At 34.8% G+C, this 20,606-nt stretch overlaps 1 protein-coding gene across 1 annotated transcript in view; it reads right to left on the bottom strand.

Annotated features, from left to right (window-relative positions):
- SLC25A21 (solute carrier family 25 member 21) overlaps positions 1-19,675 on the bottom strand; it is a 140,590-nt gene extending 120,915 nt beyond the window's left edge. The window contains exon 1 of the mRNA XM_026849780.1: positions 19,625-19,675. The gene's annotated coding sequence lies outside the window, so the exon portion shown is untranslated. The remainder of the gene's footprint in view (positions 1-19,624) is intronic.
- Between the last annotated feature and the right edge of the window lie 931 nt (positions 19,676-20,606).

Raw genomic sequence — 20,606 nt, 5'->3', positions numbered from 1 at the left:
CATTTCTTGTGAAAACTGGATACTAACCATAAAACAAGACATAATCAAAACTTGTGTGTTGAAGAAATAACCAGCTGTCATCTTTGACATCCTCTGAGTGTACACAAATGGAATATCAACCCCTGAGAAGAGAGTCCGGAATTCTATTATGCAAAACATTCTGCTCAGTAACAGAACCCATGGAGGGAATAAAATGACAGAAAAAACTGATGCCCAAACTGACTCTCCTCAGTAGAGCATTTTCCCTTTTCCAACTAATACCTTCTATTTTCAAATTGTTTCCCATTATGGATTACTTTACATTTCCCTCTACAAGATTCTCATTCAAACTGGCAATCTTCATATACATCTCTTCAATGCAAACATTTTGGTGACTGGTAGGTATTTTGAGTTCCTTTGCTCTTTGCTCCTCTATTCCATCACACACACAAACCTTTTATCAATAATCAGATAACATGGCCTAAGAATACTATGACTGTTTAAAATGTGGTCTCATTATCCATCTGGCAAAAAGTGAAAGTCTGAGACTTCAGCAGCACAGGATTATAGCTCTTCTCTTCTCCCCATGTGTTTCCATACTTCATCTATTCACTGAATAGGGAGAAAAAGAGTGAAATCTAGCTAAAAGTACTTGCTAAACTAAATAGCACAGATAAAAATAGAATCATTATGACTTCAGTCCTCAGGAGACAAATTATTGCCTTCAGCTCTTCTTTGACCCTCAAAGCTATGAACTGAAAAGTGTGAAGTGCTTGTGATACACACTGATTTGTCTTTCAAAGAAACCTGAGTAGCTCACTTTCTACATGTTTTCTGCATAATACACCCTGAACAGAGATTCCAACACAGATTCAAGAGATTTAGATCCATGTGTTAGTTCAGACAACCCCCTACAGTGTAGAAGTCATTATGCACCCTCCTTCCCCTTGTGTTAATCATTTCCCTGCAACAACACAGTTACTGGAGAAACAACAGAAAGGAGACTGGTGATAGAAAATGTGGCAATAAACTCCTTGGGCACTGTATATTGTATAGCTGGAACAGTTGGTATTTATTTGGGCTTTTACATAGATATAGTTACAATGTAAGAAATGATCATAAATATTTTATGCGTACAATGCATTTCCTTCTGAGAATATTTGTCTGACAGAAAGAATCTTGTGCTGATCTTTGTATTCTAATAAAAACAAGAAAAATTCTTCTTAAATCTGCTTGTCTATTGGCTAAAACACCTTTTTTGACAAGATGAAGCATGGAACTTCTTCCTGATTGCAACAACATTATTTGAAGAATAATCAATGCCTGGAAAAAAGTATCCCTGCAGACAATTCTATACAGGCTAATTTCTATTAGCCTGATGTTTCACTCCATCTTCACAGACATAAACCTTTTACCTGTTCTGTAAGTGTATATCTCTCTCAGAAAAGTCCACAAAATGCTAGGTTCACTGTGATACATGTGCCAATCAAGGCCCACTCCTTTCCTAGGGAGGCAGTCATGCATTGTGCCCATCTCAATTGTAGTATGTGTCAAGTAGGCTCCAAGGAAAACTATAGAGCAGTATGCATGGACTATGCTGGAAAAGACCTACATATTAGCTTTCACTTAAGAAAGTGGCAGTTATTTCAACTCTTGCCCAGGATTTTATTTAGCGATGTGATACGGGATTAACTAATGGCACCCTAGAGGTCCTCACAGACATTAATTAACCTTTAGGTAATGAGCCAAATCAATGCTTTCCTTAGAAAATGTGGAGAAATGGGAAGTTACTCCAAAAGGTACTCCATAATGGCAATGCTGCATTCATGAGTCATTCTTCCTTAGAGACCTTGTCTACACGGAGAAAACATACTAGAAAACATTTTAATTAAACAAGATGTTGAATATGACTTTTCCCTTGGTGTGGACAAGGATGCCTGTGTTTAGAAAATCTGTTAGCTGATCACAATTAATCCCAAGAGGAGCGCTTGGTTTACCATCGTTACCTAACAAATTTTAGAAGAAGGCTTTTGCATGTCTACAGGAGGAGCTAGGTCATGCACAACATCTTGTTAGGTAACAGTGTTCCTTAATAGAAGCTTCTTAGGTTCCTTAATAACCTGCCAGTGTAGCATTGCTGTCTGGAATCTGAGGAACAGCGGGGCTGGGAACAGTGATTATCTGACTTTCAAAAAACTCCAGGACTTCAGCAGCAGATGGAAATTTCTGATGCTTAGCCTTTAGGATTTCTGCCGAAAGCGGTCAGTGTTCTTGGAACCCTCTTGATAAAAGCAATTCAATCTGTGTTGAATTCATAATGGCTCCTTGACTGTATCACAAACCTAGTATTTTAATCTTCAAGGTTTCAAGTACAGGTTACACAAGAGCTTGAGGATCCCATCCCAAATGTGTGGAATATGGGAGCTGGAAATGAGTGTTTCAGGCAGCATGTCACCTGGACCAGCTGTTGCTTAGCTGTAAATCCCCTCCAGTTTCCCAGGTCCCAGTCCACAGACCTAGCTACAAATGTGCTCAATACTCACATCAGACAGTTCAAACTGCTCATCCTTGGTGCTAACAATGCTTACCCATTATCTGCATGATTTCACTGCTCCCTGCCCAGCTAAAGAAAGCATTATTATTACCAGATGGTAAACTGTTCAGTTCTATTGCAAATATAAGAGAAAAGTAATTAGGTCTATTATTTTTGTTGAGCTTGAAAATTGAGTTGTAGCAGTTAAGTGCATAAAGACAGAAAATGGTATGGACCTTCTTAAATATTCATGCCGTGAATACAAGGTACTCACACCTAAGTTGTGATTATACCTGGGCACACATGCATAAACCTTTGGAACGGCAAATTTCACCTTGTGACAATACATGCATATACAAGTACTGAGAGGTTATTGTAGTAATAAACCAACATTTGCAATGCAGCATTTGTCAATAAGGAACATATTGTGAAGGTCTTACTGTTTGTCTTAATGTCTCAGGAACTTTGTTAAAAAAATGAAAAAATAAAGGTTGTTAAAAACTAAGATAATTATATTTTAGTTCCCTTTTTGACTTATTTTTTATTGGGTCTTTAAATTGAAGATAAATGATTCTATCAAGCTATTGTACTTCCCTTTCACAGTATTTCTACCATAGTATGGGCTTTTTCTTCCAGTCTAACACACAGCCAAGGTGATACATGTAGATTCAATGTGAGTGGAAAAGGTGTAAGTATGTTAGCCAAAACCACGGGTCCTCAATTCACAATACGTACCTATTTTTCTGTAATCATTTATCAATGTATTGCCTTGGTGAAAAATACCTAGCTTTAATGTTTAAAGCATGTATGCAAACTACTCTAAATTTAGTACAAATTTATTCATTGTTTGCTCTTCACAATGTTTTTGGCACAATCAACCAAATCAGTATATTATGCTCATGCTGCCAGCAATAACCACAGATTTATACTTACTGTTGCCTTGAATACAACTCACTGAATATTTTAATGTGCTTCAGTTAAACTATTCAACGTTCTCTGAGTATTGTTTGCTGAGTAAAAACAAAGGCCATCTTCCAGTTTAATTTGCATTTATTTGCTGTGTATTTTAAAATGAAAAAATTAAGTCCGTTGTTCACAGATCTGCCAACTTGATTAACTTGATGTCTATGACTTCACTGCAGAAATATTACATATCTGCCATTAGACTAGTCTATGATAATTTAGAGGATCAAGACAGTTTTAATTCATGTATAATTAAATACATCTACAGTAGGACTAGAAGGAAATGTCAAATCACCCAGGAAAAATCAGTGGCTAGTCACAGAGGGTCTTCTACTACATCTACATCTCTTTGGAAGAAAGGTTTTTCCAGATTCCAACAGCGTACAGCACTTTCATAGGCAAGCAATTTCAACTGCACTACTCACATAAAGCATTTCTGAGGTAAAATGCCATGTGGAAATGTTCTCTGTATGGTAAAACCTATGAAATTTGCATTTATGGCATAGTCAAAAAGGCAGTTGACACAATCATTTTAAAATTCCAGACTTTTCACACCCTTACTTGATTTTAAAATACCAAAGCTGTTCCAGTGAGGCTGAATACCACGGAGAGTTTGATTATGAAAACAATGCAACATTTAGGTACTGATACAAAAGATAATAGAGCAAAACACATCACACAACACAAAAAACACAGTAAATATTTTCACTAAGTTCTTAAATATTATTGAGGCAATATGGCATGTATCTCCTGTATTTACCACTTGGAATGTTACAGCAATTTGCTTCAATTAATTTCCATTTCAATTCTTATTAAAAAAATTATAATAAAAAAAGATATCAAACAATTCTCAAAAAATATATTGAGTTGGACTTGTAAATATTTCTGTGTAAAGTCACTTTGCCCAAAATGACTAGCAATAAAGAGTTGTTTATACAGCTAACTGATTTTTTTTTATTTAGTCTTTCTACATCCTTTACTGATGTACTGACATTAAAGCTTTGACTTATAAAATAAACACTTGCAATTTACAAACTGAAGTATCTGAGTCTCTAGACACAGGTGAAAGGCTGTATATTGTGTAAATTCTCCATAAATTTTTCAGCAAGTATTACGTGTTGTTATGTCACTCACATATGACATATTCTTTCCATCATGTGTGTATGAAAAGGAAGTTTTTTTAAAACATGATTGAAGGGGCCACTGAGGTCAGCACTGGGTTACATGATGTTTGTGTCACTACAGTGTTAGATATTTCAATGCATATTGAATCAATATTCCTGCAATCGAAATGTGTAACCTATATTTTCTTTGCTGTTATGGTAAAATGCTTCTCAATAAACTTGTTTTCATAAGAAGTTTGCCCATTCATATGTCCCAGAGCTGTTGTAATCTTCATTGCTAATGCTGATCTAAGAGCATGGACATTATTCTATTTCTTGACACATTTAAAGTTCTCTAATGAATAAAGCAAACAGCTTATGGCTGCTTGGACTGTCACTCGATTGCCCTGGAGGGCTTTAATGTCTTTAAAATAGGCCTCCTAGTTTGTATTTAACTACCTTGTCCACAGAGGTCTGAGGGGTAGAGCAGATCAAAGATGTGCTGGAAACATAAAAAGCAGCTGTCCTTCATTTACCTTTAATTAGCTACATCTGACCAGATTCTTTATGGCCTCTTTGTCACACATTCAACAGCCTATAAGCCTTCTGACCTGTCCTTAAGGACTGTACCGTTACAAGAGTTTCAACAAAATGTAAATTCAAAATATTAAATACAGGACTTCAAAAAAATCTTTGGTCTCACTGTGGAAATACTACCTGAGGCATTATTATTTTGAATTTATCTCCAAATGCTACAAACTGCTCAGTATTTGGAGAGTCAAAATAGAATGGTTCCTGAGCTTAGGTTTTGTTATTTATGGTCCTTTGTATACTACTCAGCATTGCAATGAGTAAATATCATCCAAAGAAAAGATCACCTAAAGAAAACCGATAGGCAAGAAAACACCTCTTTTGCTAGCACAGTATGCTGCACTTCCAGGAACTGTGGCACTCTTTATAAAAAGAAAGTCACATACCTGTCCTCTCCAGTACCTTTTTTTAACATAGATCCCATTACTAAGGGACCTCTCCACTTTGCACAGAATGCACATCTATTTTCAGTAGGATTTTGACTAAGGAGAAAGTTCTGCCATTGGTGCGTGATCAATAAGCAGTTCTTGTATATTACAGCAGTCAGGGCTGCACTAAATGCTTGTATCATCCAACTAAAGGCCTTGTGGAATAAAAAAGCTGCTTAACACAACAGCTACAGTGTATTCTAAACGACTCAAGTTATTGGTACTTGATCACACAGGGCATTATATACAGCCACTGAAGTAGATGGAGAGCATCTCTTCAAATTTTCTGGATTTTGGGTTAGGTCCTTTCACAAAGGATTAGCTAACAACAAGAAAAACTATATAAAAGATACATATGAAAAGTAGAAAGTTTTTGAAAACTGATTCTGTAGTCTAAACTATCCCTCGATCTCTATCTGTGTATGTAATAGCAATTTCTGACCTCCATATTCTTTTCCAAAATATCAACCTTCTAGTCTTTCCTAGGGAAGTTCTAACTAATCACAGCTCCAAACAAGTCAGCACACCATCAAAGACAGTTGTGCTGAGGTACATAAACAGTCAAGTAGCCTGCCTCAGTGTATGTACACTGAGCTAGCAAGCAGGCATGGCTAGAAGCCAACCTTTATTCTTCCAGAAAAGTCTATACTATGAGCAGTATGTAGAAGTAACTTTCTCCCAAAGTATGAACCTTGAGAGATTATTGTTACACCTCAACTTCATTCTTCTCAAAATTCTTTTCTAGTACCGTACAAAGTACTTGACCCAAACGGTGTAGTTGAAAGTTAGACTTGTTCATCACTTATTTCAAGTGGCATGCACCTTTCATCTTTCATTTAAGAGATTTGATTAAAAACAGGAGTCAAATCTACTTCCATATATAACAAAAGGAGAAACATGAAACATTCATAAACAAAATAAAGGGGATTTAAAAAACAATTCAATATGCTTACTTTTGTCATGTATGTCTTAAAGTTAAGAGTAATTGAATAATTATCAACGAGATATGGATTTTTTCCATATTTTGTACCATCAATATAAACACATACTAAAGTATCTAGATATATGAATAATGAAATGACATTACCAGTTCCAGCTCAGGTGAAGAAAACAAATAGAAATGGGCATAGTAATGCTGAATGTGTAATATAGATAATAACAGTTTCCTATGTATGCATCACTCCATGTTACACTGAAAATATGTCATCTTTGACTGGGACACTTCTGGGGCTCAAAAATTTCAAACTAGAACTCTGTACGTAAAGTATTAAAAAGGTCAAAGAAAAGCTTGCCCAAGAAAAACCCAACAGCAGGAATGGAAATGTTCCTAAAAGATTACCATTACAAAACATTTATATAATATAGAGGAAAATCTTACTTTTCTTCTGAATCAATAAACATAAATCATTCTTCTGTGTAAAAAATATACTAAATAATTAAATAAAAACACATGCAAATTTTGTCAAAAATATACATAAAAGACATGGAACAACTAGTGTTTGAGACTCTTAGAGCAGCCTGCTTTTGGAACAGCTGAACTCAACAATGCATGAAAAAATGTAAATGCAAAAAACATATTGTGAAATTTCTTACTTTGGGGTGAACCATACAGTGACAAAGTGACCAGCTATCCTAGGGTGAGCTCTCCCTCATCTTCCTCACTAAGTTTCAACATTTTCAATTGAATGGTTGTATGAGCAGAAACTTTTCAGAAACAGCAAAGATCAGTAATTCCTGTTGGCATCTTTTGTTCACGATCTGTGAGTAGTATTTTATACAAAACATACCAAAAAATAAAGTGTATATGTTGTAAAACACTACTTATTACTATGGACTTATGTTTCAAATCAGTGATGCTGCCCCACATATAACACATAGAAATACATGAAACCTGGCAAAAAGACTAGCTAATTTGCCATCAGGGGAAAGCTCAGTATTAGATGGCCATTGCCTGGGGAGTGAGACAACTGACCAAGGGCAATACAAGCAAAAATTTCAGAATTAGCCTATAATGAGATGTAGGTTTGAACAACTGCTGTATCTTAGCATATCAAATCATGTCCATTTTAGTTTTTCAAAGTGGCTTTCTAGCACTGTCTTTGTTAATCTGTGTTTGAAGGACTTTTCTGAAAAAGTAGTGGTTCCCGTCAAGATAGCTGGAACAGGTTTTTTCCAACCTCTCCACTCGTTGTTGCAATGTAAATTGAAAAATCCCTGATTTTTCCATTGGCTGTGAAACAACTCCATCACTGATAAGGCTTTATAAAACTTTAATGAAAACCTGAACTATCTTTAGTTCACTGCATAGTGAAAAAATATTTATAATACAATCCAAAAGTACAGTAAACTACTGTTGTACAAATGTTAAGTCCATTCCAGATGGCTACTGAAAAATTTTCGTAAAACAGGCTCTTTTTAATGTTTAACAAAGAATACTACTTAAAAGCATATTTAAGGCGATGATTTTTCCCCCATTTCAATTGCTATAATTTAGACTCAAATTATATTTTCTTCATTCCTCTTCATCTTTAATATCAACAATTAAATTTAATGGGATTTTTCCACTTTACTGGGAAAAACAGACAAAAATTTCAAGTATAACTGTATCAAAACCAGCTTCACAACAGAAAACCTTCATCTTTTACAGAGTCAGAATCAGCTATTTCATAAATGTGGCTCCCTGCAGTATTTCACTTAATTAAAAAAAACCCAAATGTTAATGCTGTAGAAGTTTAGATTTGAATCCAGTGTCTAAATGTTCTTGAGATTTTCAAATACATTGTTTGTTGAGGTTTTTTTTGCCTATACCAGTAGTTACAACATGACACAACAACACCACAATACATTACTGTTAAAATTAGGTTGATCTAGTGCCATTTTAAGATTTGGGTTTTCATTAAAATTTTGTTCTTAAATTTTGCAGGCAGTGCTCATCAATTTCATAGTACTTTACACAGGTAACTAGAAATTGAATAATTCTGCAGTACAAGAAATATATCTCATCTTTGATTTGTTGCTGTCCAAAATTTCCACTCAAGCTTGTAAATATGTTTTTTCTACAATGGAGACAGGATCAGATTCCATATGATGTCTCAAGAAGAATGTTTTCAACTTTGGTGTATCAAAGCAAAGCAGTATTGCAGTCGGGGCAGTGTTGGGATTCAAGAGGGCTTTCTACGAGAGAATGGACATGTGAGCAATCCTGCGTGAGAATAAGACTGATAAGAACCTCAGCCGAGCAAGAATGTGATAAGGATGTGACCCTGAATGAGGGAGGAGAAACTCGACAAGACAAACAACCCCCGGAAGGGGTTGGAACGGAAGAGGAAGTTCCACAAGGCAGGAAGCCTGGCAAGGCTGATGTGGCACTTTTTATCCAGTCATAAGAAGGTTTAAAGCGCGGGTTGAGTTAACTGTCCAATCTTGAGGACTTGTACTGCATGTTACTCATGTGTGTGGGAGAACAGTATAAAAGGGCTTTCTTAGTTTTAATAAACGGGCATTGCTTGATCACATTGGTCGTGTGCGTGCTCAGCTCTCCTGCAGGGGCAGTTCTGCAAAGAGATCTAAAATTATATGGATATTTTTTTTTCTTCTCCAATGTCCCACCAATACTAATGACACTTACTGTAGGACTGCAATACCAGTATTAACCACAATTATAAAATAAGGCCTAAAATAAGTGCTTTGTATGAAAAGATACTCAGGACCCAATCCCCTGCTTATTAAAATGGAAGCAGTTTCCTAGCATTTCAGAGAAGTCTGCTAATGTATACCAGTAAGGTACTAGATTCTTGGTGCCAAGGCTACTAAAACACAACCACTGATTATCAAGGATCTGTGGATAGAATAAAAAAAGATTAAATATTTTCTTGAACATGACCTGTAGACACAATGCTGTCAAATATTCTAGGGTCTTCTACTGCATTGAATTTTTGTTGAATTCTATGTTGTGGCAACAGGTGATGACAGCACTACTATTTTGTGTTATTTTAGCAGTCACTGGTCTTCCCAGTATTTTTCACCACTCCCATTTGCTGGCAGTATGTCATGGCAAAGGTTCAAGAGAAATCTACTATGAAGCTGTGTGTTAACTGGGAAATGTCAACATGCAAAGCCATGTCTAGAACTAACCTGTCTTTAACATTTTCAGGCACCCACACCCACTCTATTTTCCAAAACTTAATTACATCAGTAGCTTGCCAGCATTAAAAAACAAAACAAAACAAACATCAAAGAAGAAAAAGAAGGGGGAAAGGTGTAGCTGTATTTAACACAAAGATAGAGCAATAATCCTTCAACAGAGGCACAGAGGCTGGTAACACTGAACTTGCCAAGAGACAAATGTCTTAAAAACATAAATAATTAAGAAGGAATAACTTTCCACTGGAAGGTTGAGAACTTACCACCACCAACTGTACTGATAGATATTTTCAACTTCCTTTGAGAAAACATCTGCTGGTCAGGTAGCAAATGCCCTTGTTCTGATATGCTGAAAGTAATTATGAATTCCTTAAGATTCTCTCTCACAGAAGACACATTTCCTCCACTTAGTTTTATAAAATGAGATTTTTTTTCAGTGCAAAATTAATCCACAAAACAAGTGAGGTTTCTATAATCCCCTTGTTTATTTCTTTAATCTAAACTCTAATCAATGACAGGTGGTCAGTTACATGTCAAGTAAAGAAGGATAACTGTAAATCTCAATGTAACTACGGTCTTTTTAGAGGGACTTAATAATCTTTAGAGAATGCCTCTGCCACACCATAATGGGCCACACTACTGTTGATGCTAACAAGGAAGCTCTATATCATATCTAAGTCATGTCCATCCTCTCCCTGCAAAAAAACCCCAGGAAAATTAGAATTCCTGTATAAAGGCAAGTTTAAGTTCTCGAGCTGTGAAAGTTAGGAACAGGTAGACCTGCAAAATCCACCCTGTGAGGATCAGAATCAGCTTGTTTGCATGAAGCAAATGAGGACATATGCTGCTTCTACACTATGACATCAAATAAGCAAAAGTTTCCTGTAAAATTCCTGAAGACACAGCATTTGCCTTTTACATTATCATTACAGGACATTATCTGACATGACAGATCCAGGTAAAGGGACACATCAAGTTACAAAAAGCATGAAAAACCCAAGGGACTTGAAAAAACCCAAAATGCTAGTCAGAAAGAAACTTTGGCATTAGCAGCCATTAGGAACACCCAGTTCCTAATATAGAATTGTTTTGATATTCCTTATATTCCACACTTGGAACTTAATACTGCATATACTCTAAGTAACAACATATTTAATTTGTAGGTTACATGTTCCCATCTTGGAGAGCCTATCAGTGTAAAATTAGTCTGTTCATTCAGAGTGAATTCTGAGAATTCATTCTTGCAGAAAACATAAAAATCCTTTAGAAGAAGACCACCTCCAGAAGCCCTGCACTCTGGAACCATTCCAATAGGAAAGTCTGCAAGAAAGCTGACCTGCACTACTGAGTTGCAGGAGAGCATTGAAACTTGATACTTAGAGTGGAGAGGATATCATCTGTGTAGCTAATTACCACCATTTTTATGGTATATGCATAGGTACATGAATAAACACTGTGTATATGTTGCAGGGTCATTAATTTATAAATGGTTAGATTGCAACTTTTATTTGGTTTCCTACCATGAGACCAAATGAAGAAAACTTCACTGTTTTCCTCAAAAATAATGGCTGGTGCCTCTGCACCTGACTATTTATAATAATTGTACAAACCTGTACTGCAAAGCAACCCATTTCTGACTAAAAATGTAGGGAAAAAAATAGGGAGGTTTTGTGAAATGGAAAACTGTTCCGAGGAAAGTGAAACAGCCTTCTGAACTATTACAGTTTGTCTTAAACAATAGCATTCATCAACTAAATTTGGTATTATTCATTTTTAGAAAAACAAACAAGCCTCTTGTCACTTTAAAAATAGAAGAATTTTGAAGGAGTAAAGAAGTATTAGGAACAGCAACCTTTCTTCTAACTTAAGTACAGTAAGTTTTCCAATGTTCAACATTCTCAAGTGCTATCACAATCACATTGGGGTTTTTTCCTTTCTTGCAAACTAGACCATCAGGACATTTTCTCATTAAATAGTTTTTGAATACTGATTTGCCATGGACATCATCATGTTTCAGAATCAAAGTCCAGCTGGTAAGGTTTGCCTCTCTGTAGATCAATGTTGAATCTGTGCTATATAACAGACGTGTGCAGAGAACATAAACATTAATCAAAACAGTACTCCTGAGTCAACATCAGATGAAGTCACACCAGCACATATCCAAGGAATCTGGCAATGCACACATTATATAATGGCAACAAAAGGGTAAAACTTAAGTAATGATAGTTTAAGCCATGGTGACTGCAGAACTCAGATGGCTACAGCTATACTCAAATTGCATACATAGCACCATCACTGCATTATAATTGCTTATTCTTTTCCATTTCTTTACATCTTAATTTATCACTGACATCCACCTGTTGTATCTTGCTATTTTTGTGAACAATAAATCAGATCTGTATCTGTATATGCGCAGCCTAGAAGTAGGAATATTAACTCACAAAAGCCTCGATTTACTAATGCTGTTACTTCTGAATAGACAGTATTTTCCAATTTTAGATCTTATACCTTACTGTTTTCTTTTAACTTAAATCATATCTGTTTTCAGTTGAAGGCACTTTTATTTTTTTCTTATCAAATGCATTAGAAAATACATCGCATATTCTCCAAAAGCACAAATAAAAATTTAAGACATGCATATTCTTGTTGTTCCCTGAAGATCTCATGCGACACTGTCATTTATTAGCTTGCTTCGGGCCATTACATTTCCACACATTTTACTTATACTGGCACTCAGCCAGCATGGACTGTTCAACTCTAGAAAGCCCACGTGTTTTTGTATTTTTTGAAACTAGCATGACAACCATTCTGAAGAGTAGCTCTCTCACCTGGTACGTTAAAATGTAAAACTATGAACATTGATGCTGTTCTCTCTCTATTTAGTGCTGAAAATGAAATTATTTTTTCAGGTGCAACAAGAGCCATATGAAATCTCCCTAATGTGTAGATATTCTGTAGCCATATTTTTAATGGAACAGATCCATTAAACTTATCTAGAAATGTAAAAAATAAATGCATGAAGAACAAGTTTTTTAAATTGAGCCCTGTGTATATCACTGGACAAAAAGCACAGCACTGACAAATGCCGGGTAGCACTCACCTATCTCTCAACTCAAGAAGAAACTGAGAAGTAACACAGTAAGAGAGGCCCTTTGTGCAGACAGAAGCACAATAGTTTTACTCCAACATATGAATGCATCAGAAATGACTGATGCAAACTGGGGAAATACTGATCTGGGAACAGCATCATATACCTGTAAAACTAGCAAAACATACATTGTTTACTTAGTTTTCACACATTTTTGTATAAACTATTCACTTCAATATATATTGCTTGCCTAAATTCTTAGACTGTCTGTGAAAGATGAGCATGAGAATTACTTTCAAATAATTAGCCAAAGGACTTCAACATTACTATGTGAAAGGTTTTATTTAGTTAAGGAATCATGATCACCTGTAATTTTACCTTGAGAAAATCCCAACAGCTTTTTGCTACTGAGTTTTTATCTGCATGAACTTCACTAGTATGTTAGCGTTCTGCATCTTCTCAATTCACAACCCATGAATCATGATTGAAAAATCAGTCAAATCCATGAGAATAGGTGCTAGTAGATCCTGAATGCCATAAATTAATCTACATCTGCTTTACCAAACTGAACCACAGGCATTCATCTCCCATTACCATCAAATAATTTTTGCTTTGCTACTGCTCATGACCCCCCTGAAAAGGGAGGGAGGGAAACTGATGCTTTGATTTAATAAATAATTATCACACTATAATTTGTAAACTAAATACTGTAAAATGCTTTTCTGCTGAAAACTTTTCTATCAATTCTCCACTGACTACTCCCCTACATTTGTTTTGCCCTCTCTAAACTGTTAGTGTACTCAGTATTATCACCCGACTAGAGTTTGTAAATCCATGTGCAGTGTGTTAATTGCTTGTATTACTCAAGAAGCTAGGGACAAAGGAAATTAGAAGAAAGCAACCCTCATTTGGTGATCTACATCTGTGCATACTCTCAGGAACCGATTTAAAAATCCAACCCAACTTTGGGAGCTCAGTTTTCCTAAACACTTGGACCTTTAAGTTTATGTGCATACCCAGAAAACAAATGAACAAAATGTTTTCAGGAAAATGCTGTAGTCTATCTGGGTGAGGAAGTAATTTGATACACTGTAAAAATAAGTGAAAAAAACACATTTGAATATGTATATACTTACATATATATTATTTAAAAATAATTTTGTTCGTATTTCTGCTTTTAAATTAGAGAATCAGTAATTAATTAGAGAATTAGTTTTTTTCTTTTCTTCAATTAAATTAGCTAAACATTAATTAAAGTTCAGAATTACACTTTTTAATTTAGGCCACTAATTCCAGGTTCACTAAAAATGTTTCTGACTGAAGAGAATTCTGCCATCACTATTTGCATACCAAAGTGTATTATGATCAGCAAGAATTCTGACACACAAGTATCCTACAAAACAAGACTTTTGTTTTTTAAATAATTTATATTTCTATTTCTAATAAAATGCCATTTAGGGCATAGTTCATTATGCTTATTGTTGTTGTCAAAAATGCTATACCATAAATTGCACCGTTTATTGAAATAAATGATCGCTAGACAGACATTATAGATTCAGAGTTTGTTTGGCAGCACCAGTTGGTGACCACTGTAAAATTCAAAAATTAATATATTTATGGAATTAGACACAACTGGAGAAATCCTCACAGGTGATTTTTGTGGGAGGTTAGAATTGTTCTCTTTCCCATAAGTCTGCCTGACTTTGCTATGCCTGTTCTCTATGCTATTCTCCTACTTGTCACTTTATTTGAATACACCATGTTTCTTTAACCAAGTGACATGTAACTCAAATATTGATGTAAAAAAATCAAATCTGATAAGGTGTAAGTGCATGTAACTTACTGGAACCTATTCTACAACATGAAAATCTAAAAATGGGCACAGTTCATAGGCATTACATTTCTCCTTCGAAATTAAACTACTCAAATCAGAAAAAAGAATGTAACGCCCATGTTACAGAACAATTTCTAGAATGGCACGGTGCACAGCTAAGGAATAAAGTGGCATCTTTAAAAACAAGCTATGCCTAAGAGCACAATGGACTCAAAAGGGGAGGATTTAAACATTTTTACAGATCATTCATGTTTTTATAGTTTTAGATAATATGTAGTCAGTTATAACTATATTTTATATAGTCATATACATTATTTACAGTGTTCTACTTTTGCACTCACAAACACACTGAAGGTATACATTCAGAAAGTTTGAAATGACATATGGTCGTGTCACTTCTGTGTGAAAGGGAAGTCAGTAGCCTGCATAAACCTCCTTAAAAATTCAGGTACAATCAGAAGACTAGATTCCAACATTATTTTTCTTCAACATAGTCAATTCCTTTACACAAATTCACATATCCCAAACAATGGATAGTGCTGTTAGTGACAGAAGATGCTGTTCTTTGCATAACCAACAAAGTATTTTTACAGTGTTTGCTAGTATTTCTTCCTCTAGCTTCTGCACATCTTAGTGTTTTATGAAGAGGTAAATATCAAATTAAATATACTTTTAAGTCACATTGCCTGATCATTTTGGGGTTGATGTAGAAAACCAATAATTACCACTAGTGCTTACTAAGTAGTGAGTAAGTAAAGCTTACATACAGTCAACAGTACTGAACTGTAAGAACTGTTACAGAAAACATGTACAGTCTTGTACCTGAAGAGTACAGGAGAGAGATGGACAAACTGAAGTGAGTACAACAAAGGGCCCTGAAAGTTATTAAGTGACTGGAGCTTCTGATGTATATACCAGAAAAGGCTGAGAGAGCTGGTACTGTTTAGCTTGGCAAAGAGAAGACTCAGGGGGATCTTAATGTGTACAAATACCTCATGGGGCAGGAGGTTGCCCTTTTTCAGTGGTGCCCAGCTGACAGGACAAGAGGCAAGGGGGAAAAACTGAAATACAGGAACTTCTGTTTCACATAAGAGTATTCTGCAAGTGTAAGACTGAACAGGTTGCCCAGAGAAATTCTGGAGTCACCATCCTTGGAGATACTCAAAACCTAACTGGACGCGGCCCTGAGCAATCTATTCTAGCTGACCCTGCTTTAAGCAGGAGGTTGGACTAGACAGGCTCCAGAGATACCTTCGAACCTCCGCTATTCTGAACACCTTGAACTCATTGGCCGATTTCAATTACATTTATCAGAGGGATAGATATCTTAAATATACAGGATTCTTCCATTTTGCTTTTTTAAAAAAATCAGCTGCTGGGAAGTCAAGCTAGACACTTTTTTAGTCTAATAGTCTTATCAGATTTTAATAAAAGTGAAACATAATTAGAAATTGTGTTTGGCAACAGCCACATACCTAGTTGCAGGTGTTATTTACTAGGCTATATAGTCATTGCACCAAAGTACCCACAGCTCATATTGCCTTTGCCCAACTGTAAAAGCACATGGGTAAAAGCTAGAAAGATTACAGGATGGTATTAGGAAGAAACTCAGGAAGCACAGACCTGAAGGCATGAAGTAGAAAGGATTGAAGAATGTGATGTTCAGATAACTAATACACTTTTATAAATGACTTCAAATGAGACTAATAAAAATAAATGTCACTTTTATGTTCATTTTTGCTACTTAAGATGGGAGAAGAATCTTTCCTTCTTGCCTGTGCTGCAAAAAAATTTTAGTATCATCACATTACCTGTTAGTAGCAAGAAGGAATTCAGCTAAGGGATGACAGTACAATGGCTTACAGATAGAGCAGAGGCTCATGCAAACTTGGAAGTCTCTGAAATAATGTGGATAACTTTGCATGTAGATTCTGTGCCCCAGCATTTTGCTGTAAAATGGGGCCAATGATATTTCTTGTCCGCCCAGTGATGCCAGGAGGAGAAACACATTCAATGTTGTGAGGTTCTCAGCCACTCCAAACAGAAGAGGTTAAGTGTTGCAGCTGAAAAAAACTGCAGTCATCTGCTATCCTTCTACCTACTACATTTTTTGTTAACTTTATTATTTAATTTCTCTATATATAATATATATTTATATAATTTATATTTATATATTTTTTATATTTTTTTCATATACCCTATGAATGATGATAATTTTTACCCCTCAGCCTCCATCTATCCATATCTTTTCTTATGCTAATTTTCTTTTGCACATTTCCAAATTCATGCATATTTCTGCAAAGAAGAAATAAATACTAAAAATTGCAAAGAATGAAAAATAGCTTTTAAATCTTGATTGTGAGTGATGCAACTACAACTTACAATGGAACCATAAGTACAAGAAATAAAAATACAAATAATGCTAAAACTCAGGGGCCTCAAATCAGCAATGACTTGCTTATGTGAAATTAATGGATATACTGGAGTATGCACATAAATCCTTGCAGGATCAGAACAAAGGGCTTGACTCGACACCTGCTGGAGTTGACAGAAAAGTCTTACTTTTACAGATTTCAGCAAGTTCAGAATCAAGCCATCAATTTTTCCTGTGAAACATGGAACAAAGATGACCAGACTTTAGTAGTGAAGGTATTGTTTCACATCCTATTTTGTAGAAGGAGCTGCTAAAAGCATGACCGATCCGATGTTTCTCTTGCACCGCTATAAATCACAAGCAACTTAACTGAAGTCATTAGTGTAATATGAGGAAGGTAAGAAACAGGCCAAGGGTGTTGGTACACCATATTGTACCAGATTCCCTTAAAAAAATATTTCCAGTTAACTTCTGTTCTGCTTAGAAACTAATGGCATGATATGGCTCAGGAAAGTTTGCTTTGGGAATAGCATTCACAGAAGTCAGCTAAGTATTTTTAAAAAATTAAGATTCTATTTTGTTAACACTGATAATTTTAAGAACTACAGGTTTCTAAAACTGCATCTTGTAAAACAAAACACTCTTTGGTTTATAAGTTTAGAAAAATGTGTCTGTAAACCACTAACTTCTATTTATGTACGCCCCAAGAAAGCAGAGCTATTTTTTCAAATACATATTTTAAAAAACTGCCAAAAAAAAGACTTCACAGCTTCTCTAGTTTATTTTTTAATGGCTGAGTTCAGTCATAAACACCCCAAAATAAAGTTTATTGTGGAAGTTACACATTCTTGAAGTTATGGAGTTGCCACTCATTCCTAAATTAATGGTACAAAAATGCAACACTTTTCTAAGTACATTTTGTTTGCAATCTTTTATCTCTCAGTTGAGAACTCAATAACTTTCTGTTTAACATTAGTGTCTATTATCTACAACTGATTAAAATCATGTATGAATGCTTTCTTATTTAAGTGTTTTACAGCTAAAGTGAAAGGTAGAGAAGTGCTTCTTAAGCAGTACAGCCAGAGGACGTATTATTTTGATGTATGCCTAAAAGAAATTTGAAATATTATTATGATGGGCATACAGTTGACTATGTAGTAAAATGCATTTGATCTTTACTATCTGAAAAGAAACAGGAAGGTGATGAAACTTAGGGAGGAACTCTTTCTTCAAAATTGAAATACTCATTCATACTCCATGTTGTAATAAGAAAGCAACAGTTATATACAACATGTATATAAAATGATGTCTCCAAGGTGAACCACAGCATTTTACTAGAAGCGCTGAAATAAACCAGCCTTTTATGTTGCTAGAAATCCTAAGTCAATGTACAAAGCAATCCTTTGTAATGCTCTATCATAAATTTTAAATGTGTAAGCCTTACACGGTACTCAGCCATTAAACATAAACGGGCCAAATTCTATTCAGACTTGCACTGTTTTGGGGAAGCAGGTTAGTAACCAGAGCATAAATCTTGTCAAAATTTCAGCTGGCAATCAGTACTGTAAATCATACTGATTTTTTTTTTACAGGAATGACATTTTATGAGTAAATTATTACAAGTCTGTTTTTCCCTAAATATTCAAAATCAACCTTTCTAAAAGGTTCATGTTGAAGGTGCTTGGCAAGGCAACCCATCAAATCAGTAAAATTATTTCATTTTACTTACTGACTAGCATGTTTTATAATTAATGTGCAATATTCATTTTGTTTATTTAATTTGCTTACTGTATACATTTAGGTATTCATCTTAAAGACTTAGAATGCAGCAAAAGAATGATAAAAGCAAATAGTTCTACTGTGTAAACAAAGTCCTCTTCTTTATTAAGAATCAGGACAATTTAGTACGAACATGCAATTATATAAGCTGTAAACAATATGCAAAGTGACTGTAACATAAAATAATCTCATCAAGACTATGTACTCTTATCAAATGTATCAAAAAAGAAGTTTATTATAAACACTAAATGTGGCACTCGGGCTTTTTCATACTTTCACTTGGTTTTCAGAAATATCTAAAATTTCTATACCTGAGAAATTATAATTTTAATTAATTATATAAGTATATGAGACATATGTATATACGTAGTGAATTTTTAGAGTAAATTTAATCTTGTACAGGGACACTGGCTGACAGAATTAATCTGCAGACACATTGAGACATAACTTTACCCAAGTACAGAGCAGCAGTGAAATGAATGTTAGCCAGGATCAGTTTTCAAAATGCATGCAATTTTGCATGGAAATACAATTTTGTAAAATTTATATTTTGTTTTCTTTTCAGTGCTTGGGCTTTTCAAACATTTACATAGAGTAAGAAGTAACGAAGTGCTGAAGTACTTGACAACTGCATTATAAAATACAGTACTGAAAGTAATTTGTCTAAAATCACTGTAGCAAATCATATAAACAAGGATTAACTACACTGCACAATCTATTATTAATCTAAAAGAAATCTTTATTAATTTAAGATCTTTTCTCAAAGAACAATACTACAATTAAAAGTATAATTGTTCTGCATATCTTACCTTGGTGTTGAAAACTGCTTTTTTTTTTTCCAGTTACTTCCAGGATTTGCTTTTCCATAGCTATTTATCAGACCACAATTAAGCCACTCTGCATTATCTTTCACAGTTAAAACCAAAGAATTTTTCTCAGTGATAATGTTATTTGCATTAACTAACTATACTGAGAAAAATTTCATTATCATATAAAAATTTTTCGCATTAAATCAAACATGCACAGCACATACTTTTCAGTTGGAAAGAACACATTCTTAGAAATTTGTACTGAACTACTTTTTTAAAAAACACCTATGGATAATAATTTTTTAAAAAGGTAAAAGAGTTGTACTGTCACCTAGTGGATAAAGGTAGTAGAAGAGTACACCTAGGATTACTTTTAAACTACTTATGGTTTTAACAACATTAAAATATGCTTCAGGTTTTATATTGATTTCTTGGAATAGACAAGTAAACATCAAGAATTGGACCTATTGCTGTCATGGGTCCTCTGAGTACTTTAAAGACAGATCTACAGAGCCTTTGGCTCTGAATATATCTTTTAATTGATTCATTGTAATGTTGGGTATTACGTTCTAAATCTGAATGTAAACACAACATTCTTAAGAGCTGGGGATGTAGGAGAAAACCTCAGATTGAGAGACTGGCTGGTAGTGTAGACAACACAAAGAATAAAGCCAAAAAATGCTGTGCAACCGACCTTTCTTTCACCTTCTGCTCTGAACACACCGTCTTGCTTTTTTACTCCAGGATGTCTTTAAGAGAAGTCTGACAAAGGAAGACTACATGTGTGATGTTTCTGAAAGCATCTACACGAAAAAGTTCAGCCACTGAATTCAATAATTCAATCTAAATATACGCACAGATTAGATCCCTCACTTGTACAGTTTCCAAATATAAATATATTTTTTTCAGAGATAATTCTTAACATAGGAGCAGGAAAATATTTAACTGAATTTTTTCCAAAACTCCTCCCTGTATTAGAATC

This window comes from Athene cunicularia, assembly GCF_003259725.1.
Source record: "Athene cunicularia isolate RWA chromosome 5 unlocalized genomic scaffold, athCun1 chr5_part1, whole genome shotgun sequence".
In the NCBI taxonomy this organism is placed as follows: Eukaryota; Metazoa; Chordata; class Aves; order Strigiformes; family Strigidae; genus Athene; species Athene cunicularia.
This window is presented reverse-complemented; position numbering and strand designations above follow the sequence as displayed.